This window comes from Anomaloglossus baeobatrachus, chromosome 7 (assembly GCF_048569485.1).
Source record: "Anomaloglossus baeobatrachus isolate aAnoBae1 chromosome 7, aAnoBae1.hap1, whole genome shotgun sequence".
NCBI classification, from domain to species: domain Eukaryota; kingdom Metazoa; phylum Chordata; class Amphibia; order Anura; family Aromobatidae; genus Anomaloglossus; species Anomaloglossus baeobatrachus.
In genome coordinates, this window is record NC_134359.1 from 308,517,609 (window position 1) to 308,530,614 (window position 13,006).

The window sequence follows — 13,006 nt, forward strand, 5'->3', positions numbered from 1 at the left end:
GGGTCAGTTTATAATCAGGAGGATGTATGTATATATATATATAATATATATATATATATATATATACACACATACATACACACAGGGGTCAGTATATAATCAGGAGGATGTATATATATACAGGGGTCAGTATATAATCAGGAGGATGTATATATACACAGGGGTCAGTATATAATCAGGAGGATGTATATACACACAGGGGTCAGTATATAATCAGGAGGATGTATATACACAGGGGTCAGTATATAATCAGGAGGATGTATATACACAGGGGTCAGTATATAATCAGGAGGATGTATATACACAGGGGTCAGTATATAATCAGGAGGATGTATATATACACAGGGGTCAGTATATAATCAGGAGGATGTATATATACACAGGGGTCAGTATATAATCAGGGGGATGTATATACACAGGGGTCAGTATATAATCAGGGGATGTATATACACAGGGGTCAGTATATAATCAGGAGGATGTATATACACAGGGGGTCAGTATATAATCAGGAGGGTGTATATACACAGGGGTCAGTATATAATCAGGAGGATGTATATACACAGGGTGTCAGTATATAATCAGGAGGATGTATATACACAGGGGTCAGTATATAATCAGGAGGATGTATATACACAGGGGTCAGTATATAATCAGGAGGATGTATATACACAGGGGTCAGTATATAATCAGGAGGATGTATATACACAGGGGTCAGTATATAATCAGGAGGGTGTATATACACAGGGGTCAGTATATAATCAGGAGGATGTATACACAGGGGTCAGTATATAGTCAGGAGGATGTATATACACAGGGGTCAGTATATAATCAGGAGGATGTATATACATAGGGGTCAGTATATAATCAGGAGGATGTATATACACACAGGGGTCAGTATATAGTCAGGAGGATGTATATATACAGGGGTCAGTATATAATCAGGAGGGTGTATATACACACAGGGGTCAGTATATAATCAGGAGGATGTATATACACAGGGGTCAGTATATAATCAGGAGGATGTATATACACACAGGGGTCAGTATATAATCAGGAGGATGTATATACACAGGGGGTCAGTATATAATCAGGAGGATGTATATACACAGGGGTCAGTATATAATCAGGAGGATGTATATACACAGGGGTCAGTATATAATCAGGAGGATGTATATATACACAGGGGTCAGTATATAATCAGGAGGATGTATATATACACAGGGGTCAGTATATAATCAGGAGGATGTATATATACACAGGGGTCAGTATATAATCAGGGGGATGTATATACACAGGGGTCAGTATATAATCAGGGGATGTATATACACAGGGGTCAGTATATTAATCAGGAGGATGTATATACACAGGGGTCAGTATATAATCAGGAGGGTGTATATACACAGGGGTCAGTATATAATCAGGAGGATGTATATACACAGGGGTCAGTATATAATCAGGAGGATGTATATACACAGGGGTCAGTATATAATCAGGAGGATGTATATACACAGGGGTCAGTATATAATCAGGAGGATGTATATACACAGGGGTCAGTATATAATCAGGAGGATGTATATACACAGGGGTCAGTATATAATCAGGAGGGTGTATATACACAGGGGTCAGTATATAATCAGGAGGATGTATACACAGGGGTCAGTATATAGTCAGGAGGATGTATATACACAGGGGTCAGTATATAATCAGGAGGATGTATATACATAGGGGTCAGTATATAATCAGGAGGATGTATATACACACAGGGGTCAGTATATAGTCAGGAGGATGTATATACACAGGGGTCAGTATATAATCAGGAGGATGTATATATACAGGGGGTCAGTATATAATCAGGGGATGTATATACACAGGGGTCAGTATATAATCAGGAGGATGTATATATACACAGGGGTCAGTATATAATCAGGGGGATTTATACACAGGGGTCAGTATATAATCAGGAGGATGTATATACACAGGGGTCAGTATATAATCAGGAGGGTGTATATACACAGGGGTCAGTATATAATCAGGAGGATGTGTATATACACAGGGGTCAGTATATAGTCAGGAGGATGTATATATACAGGGGTCAGTATATAATCAGGAGGGTGTATATACACAGGGGTCAGTATATAATCAGGGAGGGTGTATATACACAGGGGTCAGTATATAGTCAGGAGGGTGTATATACACAGGGGTCAGTATATAATAGGAGGATGTATATACACAGGGGTCAGTATATAATCAGGAGGATGTATATACACAGGGGTCAGTATATAATAGGAGGGTGTATATACACAGGGGTCAGTATATAATCAGGAGGATGTATATACACAGGGGTCAGTATATAATCAGGAGGATGTATATATACACAGGGGTCAGTATATAATAGGAGGGTGTATATACACAGGGGTCAGTATATAATCAGGAGGATGTATATACACAGGGGTCAGTATATAATCAGGAGGGTCTATATACACAGGGGTCAGTATATAATCAGGAGGATGTATATACACAGGGGTCAGTATATAATCAGGAGGATGTATATATACACAGGGGTCAGTATATAATCAGGAGGGTGTATATACACAGGGGTCAGTATATAATCAGGGAGGGTGTATATACACAGGGGTCAGTATATAATCAGGAGGGTGTATATACACAGGGGTCAGTATATAATCAGGAGGGTGTATATACACAGGGGTCAGTATATAATAGGAGGGTGTATATACACAGGGGTCAGTATATAATCAGGAGGATGTATATACACAGGGGTCAGTATATAATCAGGAGGATGTATATATACACAGGGGTCAGTATATAATCAGGAGGGTGTATATACACAGGGGTCAGTATATAATAGGAGGATGTATATACACAGGGGTCAGTATATAATCAGGAGGATGTATATACACAGGGGTCAGTATATAATCAGGAGGATGTATATACACAGGGGTCAGTATATAATCAGGAGGATGTATATATACACAGGGGTCAGTATATAATCAGGAGGGTGTATCACAGGGGTCAGTATATAATAGGAGGATGTATATACACAGGGGTCAGTATATAATCAGGAGGATGTATATACACAGGGGTCAGTATATAATCAGGAGGATGTATATACACAGGGGTCAGTATATAATCAGGAGGGTGTATATACACAGGGGTCAGTATATAATAGGAGGATGTATATACACAGGGGTCAGTATATAATCAGGAGGATGTATATACACAGGGGTCAGTAAACAGCAGCCCGTTATCTCCCGGGTATGTGCATGGTATGGCGCTCACTCTGCCGTCTCCTCCGCCCCCGGTCTCCCGCGGTCTCCGGTCCCGGGGTCTCTGCAGTCTCTGGGTCTCGCAGGCTCCGCCTCTTCCTCCTCTTATCTCCTCCCCGGACTGTCCGGCAACAAATCTCCTCAGCCCTGAGGAAAGGGACGGACACAGGAGACCCGAGACCCGCCGCCATATGTACTGCGGGCTCTGTCCTCTCTCTCTCTGTCCTCCGTGTGTAGTGCGGGCTCTGTCCTCCGTGTGTTGTGCGGGCTCTGTCCTCCGTGTGTTGTGCGGGCTCTGTCCTCCGTGTGTAGTGCGGGCTCTGTCCTCCGTGTGTAGTGCGGGCTCTGTCCTCCGTGTGTAGTGCGGGCTCTGTCCTCCGTGTGTAGTGCGGGCTCTGTCCTCCGTGTGTAGTGCGGGCTCTGTCCTCCGTGTGTAGTGCGGGCTCTGTCCTCCGTGTGTAGTGCGGGCTCTGTCCTCCGTGTGTAGTGCGGGCTCTGTCCTCCGTGTGTAGTGCGGGCTCTGTCCTCCGTGTGTAGTGCGGGCTCTGTCCTCCGTGTGTAGTGCGGGCTCTGTCCCTCTCTCTGTCCTCCGTGTGTAGTGCCGGTTCTGTCCCTCTCTCTCTCTCTGTCCTCCGTGTGTAGTGCCGGTTCTGTCCCTCTCTCTCTGTCCTCCGTGTGTAGTGCGGGTTCTGTCCCCTCTCTCTCTGTCCTCCGTGTGCAGTGCGGGCTCTGTCCCTCTCTCTCTGTCCTCTGTGTGTAGTGCGGGCTCTATCCCTCTCTCTCTGTCCTCCGTGTGTAGTGTGGGTTCTGTCCCTCTCTCTCTGTCCTCCGTGTGTAGTGCGGGCTCTGTCCCTCTCTCTCTCTGTCCTCCGTGTGTAGTGCGGGCTCTGTCCTCCGTGTGTTGTGCGGGCTCTGTCCTCCGTGTGTTGTGCGGGCTCTGTCCTCCGTGTGTAGTGCGGGCTCTGTCCTCCGTGTGTAGTGCGGGCTCTGTCCTCCGTGTGTAGTGCGGGCTCTGTCCTCCGTGTGTAGTGCGGGCTCTGTCCTCCGTGTGTAGTGCGGGCTCTGTCCTCCGTGTGTAGTGCGGGCTCTGTCCTCCGTGTGTAGTGCGGGCTCTGTCCTCCGTGTGTAGTGCGGGCTCTGTCCTCCGTGTGTAGTGCGGGCTCTGTCCTCCGTGTGTAGTGCGGGCTCTGTCCTCCGTGTGTAGTGCGGGCTCTGTCCCTCTCTCTGTCCTCCGTGTGTAGTGCCGGTTCTGTCCCTCTCTCTCTCTCTGTCCTCCGTGTGTAGTGCCGGTTCTGTCCCTCTCTCTCTGTCCTCCGTGTGTAGTGCGGGTTCTGTCCCTCTCTCTCTGTCCTCCGTGTGCAGTGCGGGCTCTGTCCCTCTCTCTCTGTCCTCTGTGTGTAGTGCGGGCTCTATCCCTCTCTCTCTGTCCTCCGTGTGTAGTGTGGGTTCTGTCCCTCTCTCTCTGTCCTCCGTGTGTAGTGCGGGCTCTGTCCCTCTCTCTCTCTGTCCTCCGTGTGTAGTGCGGGCTCTGTCCCTCTCTCTCTGTCCTCCGTGTGTAGTGTGGGTTCTGTCCCTCTCTCTCTGTCCTCCGTGTGTAGTGCGGGCTCTGTCCCTCTCTCTCTGTCCTCCGTGTGTAGTGGGGGCTCTGTCCCTCTCTCTGTCCTCCGTGTGTAGTGGGGGCTCTGTCCCTCTCTCTATGTCCTCCGTGTGTAGTGGGGGCTCTGTCCCTCTCTCTATGTCCTCCGTGTGTAGTGGGGGCTCTGTCTCTCTCTCTGTCCTCCGTGTGTAGTGGGGGCTCTGTCTCTCTCTCTGTCCTCCGTGTGTAGTGGGGGCTCTGTCTCTCTCTCTCTTTTCCGTGTGTAGTGCGGGTTCTGTCCCTCTCTCTCTCTCCTCTGTGTAGTGCGGGCTCTGTCCCTCTCTCTCTCCTCTGTGTAGTGCGGGCTCTGTCCCTCTCTCTCTCCTCTGTGTAGTGCGGGCTCTGTCCCTCTCTCTCTCCTCTGTGTAGTGCGGGCTCTGTCCCTCTCTCTCTCCTCTGTGTAGTGCGGGCTCTGTCCCTCTCTCTCTCCTCTGTGTAGTGCGGGCTCTGTCCCTCTCTCTGTCCTCCGTGTGTAGTGCGGGCTCTGTCCCTCTCTCTGTCCTCCGTGTGTAGTGCGGGCTCTGTCCCTCTCTCTGTCCTCCGTGTGTAGTGCGGGCTCTGTCCCTCTCTCTGTCCTCCGTGTGTAGTGCGGGCTCTGTCCCCCCCTCTCTCTCTGTCCTCCGTGTGTAGTGCGGTCTCTGTCCCCCTCTCTCTCTGTCCTCCGTGTGTAGTGCGGGCTCTGTCCCTCTCTCTGTCCTCCGTGTGTAGTGCGGGCTCTGTCCCCCTCTCTCTCTGTCCTCCGTGTGTAGTGCTGGTTCTGTCCCTCTCTCTGTCCTCCGTGTGTAGTGCGGGCTCTGTCTCTCTCTCTGTCCTCCGTGTGTAGTGCGGGCTCTGTCCCTCTCTCTGTCCTCCGTGTGTAGTGCCGGTTCTGTCCCTCTCTCTCTGTCCTCCGTGTGTAGTGCCGGTTCTGTCCTCCGTGTGTAGTGCGGGCTCTGTCTCTCTGTCCTCCGTGTGTAGTGCGGGCTCTGTCCCTCTCTCTCTGTCCTCCGTGTGTAGTGCGGGCTCTGTCCCTCTCTCTGTCCTCCGTGTGTAGTGCGGGTTCTGTCCCTCTCTCTCTCTCTCCTCTGTGTAGTGCGGGCTCTGTCCCTCTCTCTCTCTGTCCTCCTTGTGTAGTGCCGGCTCTGTCCTCCGTGTGTAGTGCGGGCTCTGTCTCTCTCTCTGTCCTCCGTGTGTAGTGCGGGCTCTGTCCCTCTCTCTCTGTCCTCCGTGTGTAGTGCGGGCTCTATCCCTCTCTCTCTGTCCTCCGTGTGTAGTGCGGGCTCTGTCCCTCTCTCTGTCCTCCGTGTGTAGTGCGGGCTCTGTCCCTCTCTCTGTCCTCCGTGTGTAGTGCGGGCTCTGTCCCTCTCTCTGTCCTCCGTGTGTAGTGCCGGCTCTGTCCCTCTCTCTGTCCTCCGTGTGTAGTGCCGGCTCTGTCTCTCTGTCCTCCGTGTGTAGTGCGGGCTCTGTCCCTCTCTCTCTGTCCTCCGTGTGTAGTGCGGGCTCTGTCCCTCTCTCTCTGTCCTCCGTGTGTAGTGCCGGTTCTGTCCCTCTCTCTGTTCTCCGTGTGTAGTGCGGGCTCTGTCCCTCTCACTCTGTCCTCCGTGTGTAGTGCAGGCTCTGTCCCTCTCTCTCTGTCCTCCGTGTGTAGTGCCGGTTCTGTCCCTCTCTCTCTCTGTCCTCCGTGTGTAGTGCGGGCTCTGTCCCTCTCTCTCTGTCCACCGTGTGTAGTGCGGGCTCTATCCCTCTCTCTCTGTCCACCGTGTGTAGTGCGGGCTCTGTCCCTCTCTCTCCTCCGTGTGTAGTGCGGGCTCTGTCCCTCTCACTCTGTCCACCGTGTGTAGTGCGGGCTCTGTCCCTCTCTCTCCTCCGTGTGTAGTGCGGGCTCTGTCCCTCTCTCTCTGTCCTCCGTGTGTAGTGCCGGTTCTGTCCCTCTCTCTCTCTCTCCTCCGTGTGTAGTGCGGGCTCTGTCCCTCTCTCTCTGTCCTCCGTGTGTAGTGCGGGCTCTGTCCCTCTCTCTCCTCCGTGTGTAGTGCGGGTTCTGTCCCTCTCTCTCTCTGTCCTCCGTGTGTAGTGCGGGTTCTGTCCCTCTCTCTCTCTGTCCTCCGTGTGTAGTGCGGGTTCTGTCCCTCTCTCTCTCTGTCCTCCGTGTGTAGTGCGGGCTCTGTCTCTCTCTCTCCTCCGTGTGTAGTGCGGGCTCTGTCCCTCTCTCTCTCTGTCCTCCGTGTGTAGTGCCGGTTCTGTCCCTCTCTCTCTGTTCTCCGTGTGTAGTGCCGGTTCTGTCCCTCTCTCTCTGTTCTCCGTGTGTAGTGCGGGTTCTGTCCCTCTCTCTCTCTGTCCTCCGTGTGTAGTGCCGGATCTGTCCCTCTCTCTCTGTCCTCCGTGTGTAGTGCGGGCTCTGTCCCCTCTCTCTCTCTGTCCTCCGTGTGTAGTGCGGGCTCTGTCCCTCTCTCTGTCCTCCGTGTGTAGTGCGGGCTCTGTCTCTCTCTCTGTCCTCCGTGTGTAGTGCGGGCTCTGTCCCTCTCTCTCTGTCCTCCGTGTGTAGTGCGGGTTCTGTCCCTCTCTCTCTCTGTCCTCCGTGTGTAGTGCCGGCTCTGTCCCTCTCTCTGTCCTCCGTGTGTAGTGCGGGCTCTGTCTCTCTCCCTGTCCTCCTTGTGTAGTGCCGGCTCTGTCCCTCTCTCTGTTCTCCGTGTGTAGTGCGGGCTCTGTCCCTCTCACTCTGTCCTCCGTGTGTAGTGCGGGCTCTGTCCCTCTCTCTCTGTCCTCCGTGTGTAGTGCCGGCTCTGTCCCTCTCTCTGTCCTCCGTGTGTAGTGCCGGCTCTGTCCCTCTCTCTGTCCTCCGTGTGTAGTGCGGGCTCTGTCTCTCTGTCCTCCGTGTGTAGTGCGGGCTCTGTCCCTCTCTCTCTGTCCTCCGTGTGTAGTGCGGGCTCTGTCCCTCTCTCTCTGTCCTCCGTGTGTAGTGCCGGTTCTGTCCCTCTCTCTGTTCTCCGTGTGTAGTGCGGGCTCTGTCCCTCTCACTCTGTCCTCCGTGTGTAGTGCGGGCTCTGTCCCTCTCTCTCTGTCCTCCGTGTGTAGTGCCGGTTCTGTCCCTCTCTCTCTCTGTCCTCCGTGTGTAGTGCGGGCTCTGTCCCTCTCTCTCTGTCCACCGTGTGTAGTGCGGGCTCTATCCCTCTCTCTCTGTCCACCGTGTGTAGTGCGGGCTCTGTCCCTCTCTCTCCTCCGTGTGTAGTGCGGGCTCTGTCCCTCTCACTCTGTCCACCGTGTGTAGTGCGGGCTCTGTCCCTCTCTCTCCTCCGTGTGTAGTGCGGGCTCTGTCCCTCTCTCTCTGTCCTCCGTGTGTAGTGCCGGTTCTGTCCCTCTCTCTCTCTCTCCTCCGTGTGTAGTGCGGGCTCTGTCCCTCTCTCTCTGTCCTCCGTGTGTAGTGCGGGCTCTGTCCCTCTCTCTCCTCCGTGTGTAGTGCGGGTTCTGTCCCTCTCTCTCTCTGTCCTCCGTGTGTAGTGCGGGTTCTGTCCCTCTCTCTCTCTGTCCTCCGTGTGTAGTGCGGGTTCTCTCCCTCTCTCTCTCTGTCCTCCGTGTGTAGTGCGGGCTCTGTCTCTCTCTCTCCTCCGTGTGTAGTGCGGGCTCTGTCCCTCTCTCTCTCTGTCCTCCGTGTGTAGTGCCGGTTCTGTCCCTCTCTCTCTGTTCTCCGTGTGTAGTGCCGGTTCTGTCCCTCTCTCTCTGTTCTCCGTGTGTAGTGCGGGTTCTGTCCCTCTCTCTCTCTGTCCTCCGTGTGTAGTGCCGGATCTGTCCCTCTCTCTCTGTCCTCCGTGTGTAGTGCGGGCTCTGTCCCTCTCTCTCTCTGTCCTCCGTGTGTAGTGCGGGCTCTGTCCCTCTCTCTGTCCTCCGTGTGTAGTGCGGGCTCTGTCTCTCTCTCTGTCCTCCGTGTGTAGTGCGGGCTCTGTCCCTCTCTCTCTGTCCTCCGTGTGTAGTGCGGGTTCTGTCCCTCTCTCTCTCTGTCCTCCGTGTGTAGTGCCGGCTCTGTCCCTCTCTCTGTCCTCCGTGTGTAGTGCGGGCTCTGTCTCTCTCCCTGTCCTCCTTGTGTAGTGCCGGCTCTGTCCCTCTCTCTGTTCTCCGTGTGTAGTGCAGGCTCTGTCCCTCTCACTCTGTCCTCCGTGTGTAGTGCGGGCTCTGTCCCTCTCTCTCTGTCCTCCGTGTGTAGTGCCGGTTCTGTCCCTCTCTCTCTCTGTCCTCCGTGTGTAGTGCGGGCTCTGTCCCTCTCTCTCTGTCCACCGTGTGTAGTGCGGGCTCTATCCCTCTCTCTCTGTCCACCGTGTGTAGTGCGGGCTCTGTCCCTCTCTCTCCTCCGTGTGTAGTGCGGGCTCTGTCCCTCTCACTCTGTCCACCGTGTGTAGTGCGGGCTCTGTCCCTCTCTCTCCTCCGTGTGTAGTGCGGGCTCTGTCCCTCTCTCTCTGTCCTCCGTGTGTAGTGCCGGTTCTGTCCCTCTCTCTCTCTCTCCTCCGTGTGTAGTGCGGGCTCTGTCCCTCTCTCTCTGTCCTCCGTGTGTAGTGCGGGCTCTGTCCCTCTCTCTCCTCCGTGTGTAGTGCGGGTTCTGTCCCTCTCTCTCTCTGTCCTCCGTGTGTAGTGCGGGTTCTGTCCCTCTCTCTCTCTGTCCTCCGTGTGTAGTGCGGGTTCTGTCCCTCTCTCTCTCTGTCCTCCGTGTGTAGTGCGGGCTCTGTCTCTCTCTCTCCTCCGTGTGTAGTGCGGGCTCTGTCCCTCTCTCTCTCTGTCCTCCGTGTGTAGTGCCGGTTCTGTCCCTCTCTCTCTGTTCTCCGTGTGTAGTGCCGGTTCTGTCCCTCTCTCTCTGTTCTCCGTGTGTAGTGCGGGTTCTGTCCCTCTCTCTCTCTGTCCTCCGTGTGTAGTGCCGGATCTGTCCCTCTCTCTCTGTCCTCCGTGTGTAGTGCGGGCTCTGTCCCTCTCTCTCTCTGTCCTCCGTGTGTAGTGCGGGCTCTGTCCCTCTCTCTGTCCTCCGTGTGTAGTGCGGGCTCTGTCTCTCTCTCTGTCCTCCGTGTGTAGTGCGGGCTCTGTCCCTCTCTCTCTGTCCTCCGTGTGTAGTGCGGGTTCTGTCCCTCTCTCTCTCTGTCCTCCGTGTGTAGTGCCGGCTCTGTCCCTCTCTCTGTCCTCCGTGTGTAGTGCGGGCTCTGTCTCTCTCCCTGTCCTCCTTGTGTAGTGCCGGCTCTGTCCCTCTCTCTCTGTCCTCCGTGTGTAGTGCGGGCTCTGTCTCTCTCTCTGTCCTCCGTGTGTAGTGCGGGCTCTGTCCCTCTCTCTCTGTCCTCCGTGTGTAGTGCGGGTTCTGTCCCTCTCTCTCTCTGTCCTCCGTGTGTAGTGCCGGCTCTGTCCCTCTCTCTGTCCTCCGTGTGTAGTGCGGGCTCTGTCTCTCTCCCTGTCCTCCTTGTGTAGTGCCGGCTGTGTCCCTCTCTCTCTGTCCTCCGTGTGTAGTGCGGGCTCTGTCCCTCTCTCTGTCCTCCGTGTGTAGTGCGGGCTCTGTCCCTCTCTCTCTCTCTGTCCTCTGTGTGTAGTGCAGGCTCTGTCTCTCTCTCTGTCCTCCGTGTGTAGTGCCGGCTCTGTCCCTCTCTCTCTGTCCTCCGTGTGTAGTGCGGGCTCTGTCCCTCTCTCTATGTCCTCCGTGTGTAGTGTGGGCTCTGTCCCTCTCTCTATGTCCTCCGTGTGTAGTGTGGGCTCTGTCCCTCTCTCTCTGTCCTCCGTGTGTAGTGCCGGCTCTGTCCCTCTCTCTCTCCTCCGTGTGTAGTGCCGGCTCTGTCCCTCTCTCTGTCCTCCGTGTGTAGTGCCGGCTCTGTCCCTCTCTCTGTCCTCCGTGTGTAGTGCGGGCTCTGTCTCTCTCTCTCTGTCCTCTGTGTGTAGTGCGGGCTCTGTCCCTCTCTCTCTCTCTGTCCTCCGTGTGTAGTGCGGTATGTCACCCTCTCTGTCCTCCGTGTGTATTGAGGTCTCTGTCCCCCTCTCTCTCTGTCCTCCGTGTGTAGTGCAGGCTCTGTCTCTCTCTCTCTCCTCCGTGTGTAGTGCGGGCTCTGTCTCTCTCTCTGTCCTCCGTGTGTAGTGCGGTATGTCACCCTCTCTGTCCTCCGTGTGTATTGAGGTCTCTGTCCCCCTCTCTCTCTGTCCTCCGTGTGTAGTGGGGGCTCTGTCTCTCTCTCTCTCCTCCGTGTGTAGTGGGGGCTCTGTCTCTCTCTCTCTCCTCCGTGTGTAGTGCGGGCTCTGTCTCTCTCTCTCTCTCTGTCCTCCGTGTGTAGTGCGGGCTCTGTCTCTCTCTCTCTCTCTCTCTGTCCTCCGTGTGTAGTGCGGTCTCTGTCCCTCTCTCTCTCTCTGTCCTCCGTGTGTAGTGGGGGCTCTGTCCCTCTCTCTGTCCTCCGCGTGTAGTGCGGGCTCTGTCTCTCTCTCTCTCTCTGTCCTCCGTGTGTAGTGCGGTCTCTGTCCCCTTCTCTCTTTGTCCTCCGTGTGTAGTGCGGTCTCTGTCCCCTTCTCTCTTTGTCCTCCGTGTGTAGTGCGGGCTCTCCCTCTCTCCTCCGTGTGTAGTGCGGGCTCTGTCCCTCTCTCTCTCTCCTCCGTGTGTAGTGCGGGCTCTGCCTCTCCCTCTCTCCTCCGTGTGTATTGCGGGCTCTGTCCCTCTCTCTCTCCTCCGTGTGTAGTGCGGGCTCTGCCTCTCCCTCTCTCCTCCGTGTGTAGTGCGGGCTCTGTCCCTCTCTCTCTCCTCCGTGTGTAGTGCGGTCTCTGTCCCCTTCTCTCTCTGTCCTCCGTGTGTAGTGCGGGCTCTGCCTCTCCCTCTCTCCTCCGTGTGTAGTGCGGGCTCTGCCTCTCCCTCTCTCCTCCGTGTGTAGTGCAGGCTCTGTCTCTCTCTCTGTCCTCCGTGTGTAGTGCGGGCTCTGTCTCTCTCTCTCTCTCCTCCGTGTGTAGTGCGGGCTCTGTCTCTCTCTCTCTCCTCCGTGTGTAGTGCGGGCTCTGTCTCTCTCTCTCTGTCCTCCGTGTGTAGTGCGGGCTCTGTCCCTCTCTCTCTGTCCTCCGTGTGTAGTGCGGGCTCTGTCTCTCTCTCTCTCCTCCGTGTGTAGTGCGGGCTCTGTCTCTCTCTCTCTGTCCTCCGTGTGTAGTGCGGGCTCTGTCTCTCTCTCTCTGTCCTCCGTGTGTAGTGCGGGCTCTGTCTCTCTCCCTGTCCTCCTTGTGTAGTGCCGGCTCTGTCCCTCTCTCTCTGTCCTCCGTGTGTAGTGCGGGCTCTGTCTCTCTCTCTGTCCTCCGTGTGTAGTGCGGGCTCTGTCTCTCTCCCTGTCCTCCGTGTGTAGTGCGGGCTCTGTCCTCCGTGTGTAGTGCGGGCTCTGTCTCTCTCTCTGTCCTCCGTGTGTAGTGTGGGCTCTGTCCCTCTCTCTCTGTCCTCCGTGTGTAGTGTGGGCTCTGTCCCTCTCTCTATGTCCTCCGTGTGTAGTGTGGGCTCTGTCCCTCTCTCTCTGTCCTCCGTGTGTAGTGCAGGCTCTGTCTCTCTCTCTGTCCTCCGTGTGTAGTGCAGGCTCTGTCTCTCTCTCTGTCCTCCGTGTGTAGTGCGGGCTCTGTCTCTCTCCCTGTCCTCCGTGTGTAGTGCCGGCTGTGTCCCTCTCTCTCTGTCCTCCGTGTGTAGTGCGGGCTCTGTCCCTCTCTCTGTCCTCCGTGTGTAGTGCGGGCTCTGTCCCTCTCTCTCTCTCTGTCCTCTGTGTGTAGTGCAGGCTCTGTCTCTCTCTCTGTCCTCCGTGTGTAGTGCCGGCTCTGTCCCTCTCTCTCTGTCCTCCGTGTGTAGTGCGGGCTCTGTCCCTCTCTCTATGTCCTCCGTGTGTAGTGTGGGCTCTGTCCCTCTCTCTCTGTCCTCCGTGTGTAGTGCGGGCTCTGTCCCTCTCTCTCTGTCCTCCGTGTGTAGTGCCGGCTCTGTCCCTCTCTCTCTGTCCTCCGTGTGTAGTGCGGGCTCTGTCCCTCTCTCTCTGTCCTCCGTGTGTAGTGCGGGCTCTGTCCCTCTCTCTCTCTCTGTCCTCTGTGTGTAGTGCAGGCTCTGTCTCTCTCTCTGTCCTCCGTGTGTAGTGCCGGCTCTGTCCCTCTCTCTCTG

At 55.1% G+C, this 13,006-nt stretch overlaps 1 protein-coding gene across 1 annotated transcript in view; it reads right to left on the reverse strand.

Moving 5' to 3' along the window:
- Window positions 1-3,256, reverse strand: part of LOC142246858 (ras-related protein Rab-35-like) — a 12,055-nt gene extending 8,799 nt beyond the window's left edge. The window contains exon 1 of the mRNA XM_075319909.1: window positions 3,238-3,256. The gene's annotated coding sequence lies outside the window, so the exon portion shown is untranslated. The remainder of the gene's footprint in view (window positions 1-3,237) is intronic.
- Between the last annotated feature and the right edge of the window lie 9,750 nt (window positions 3,257-13,006).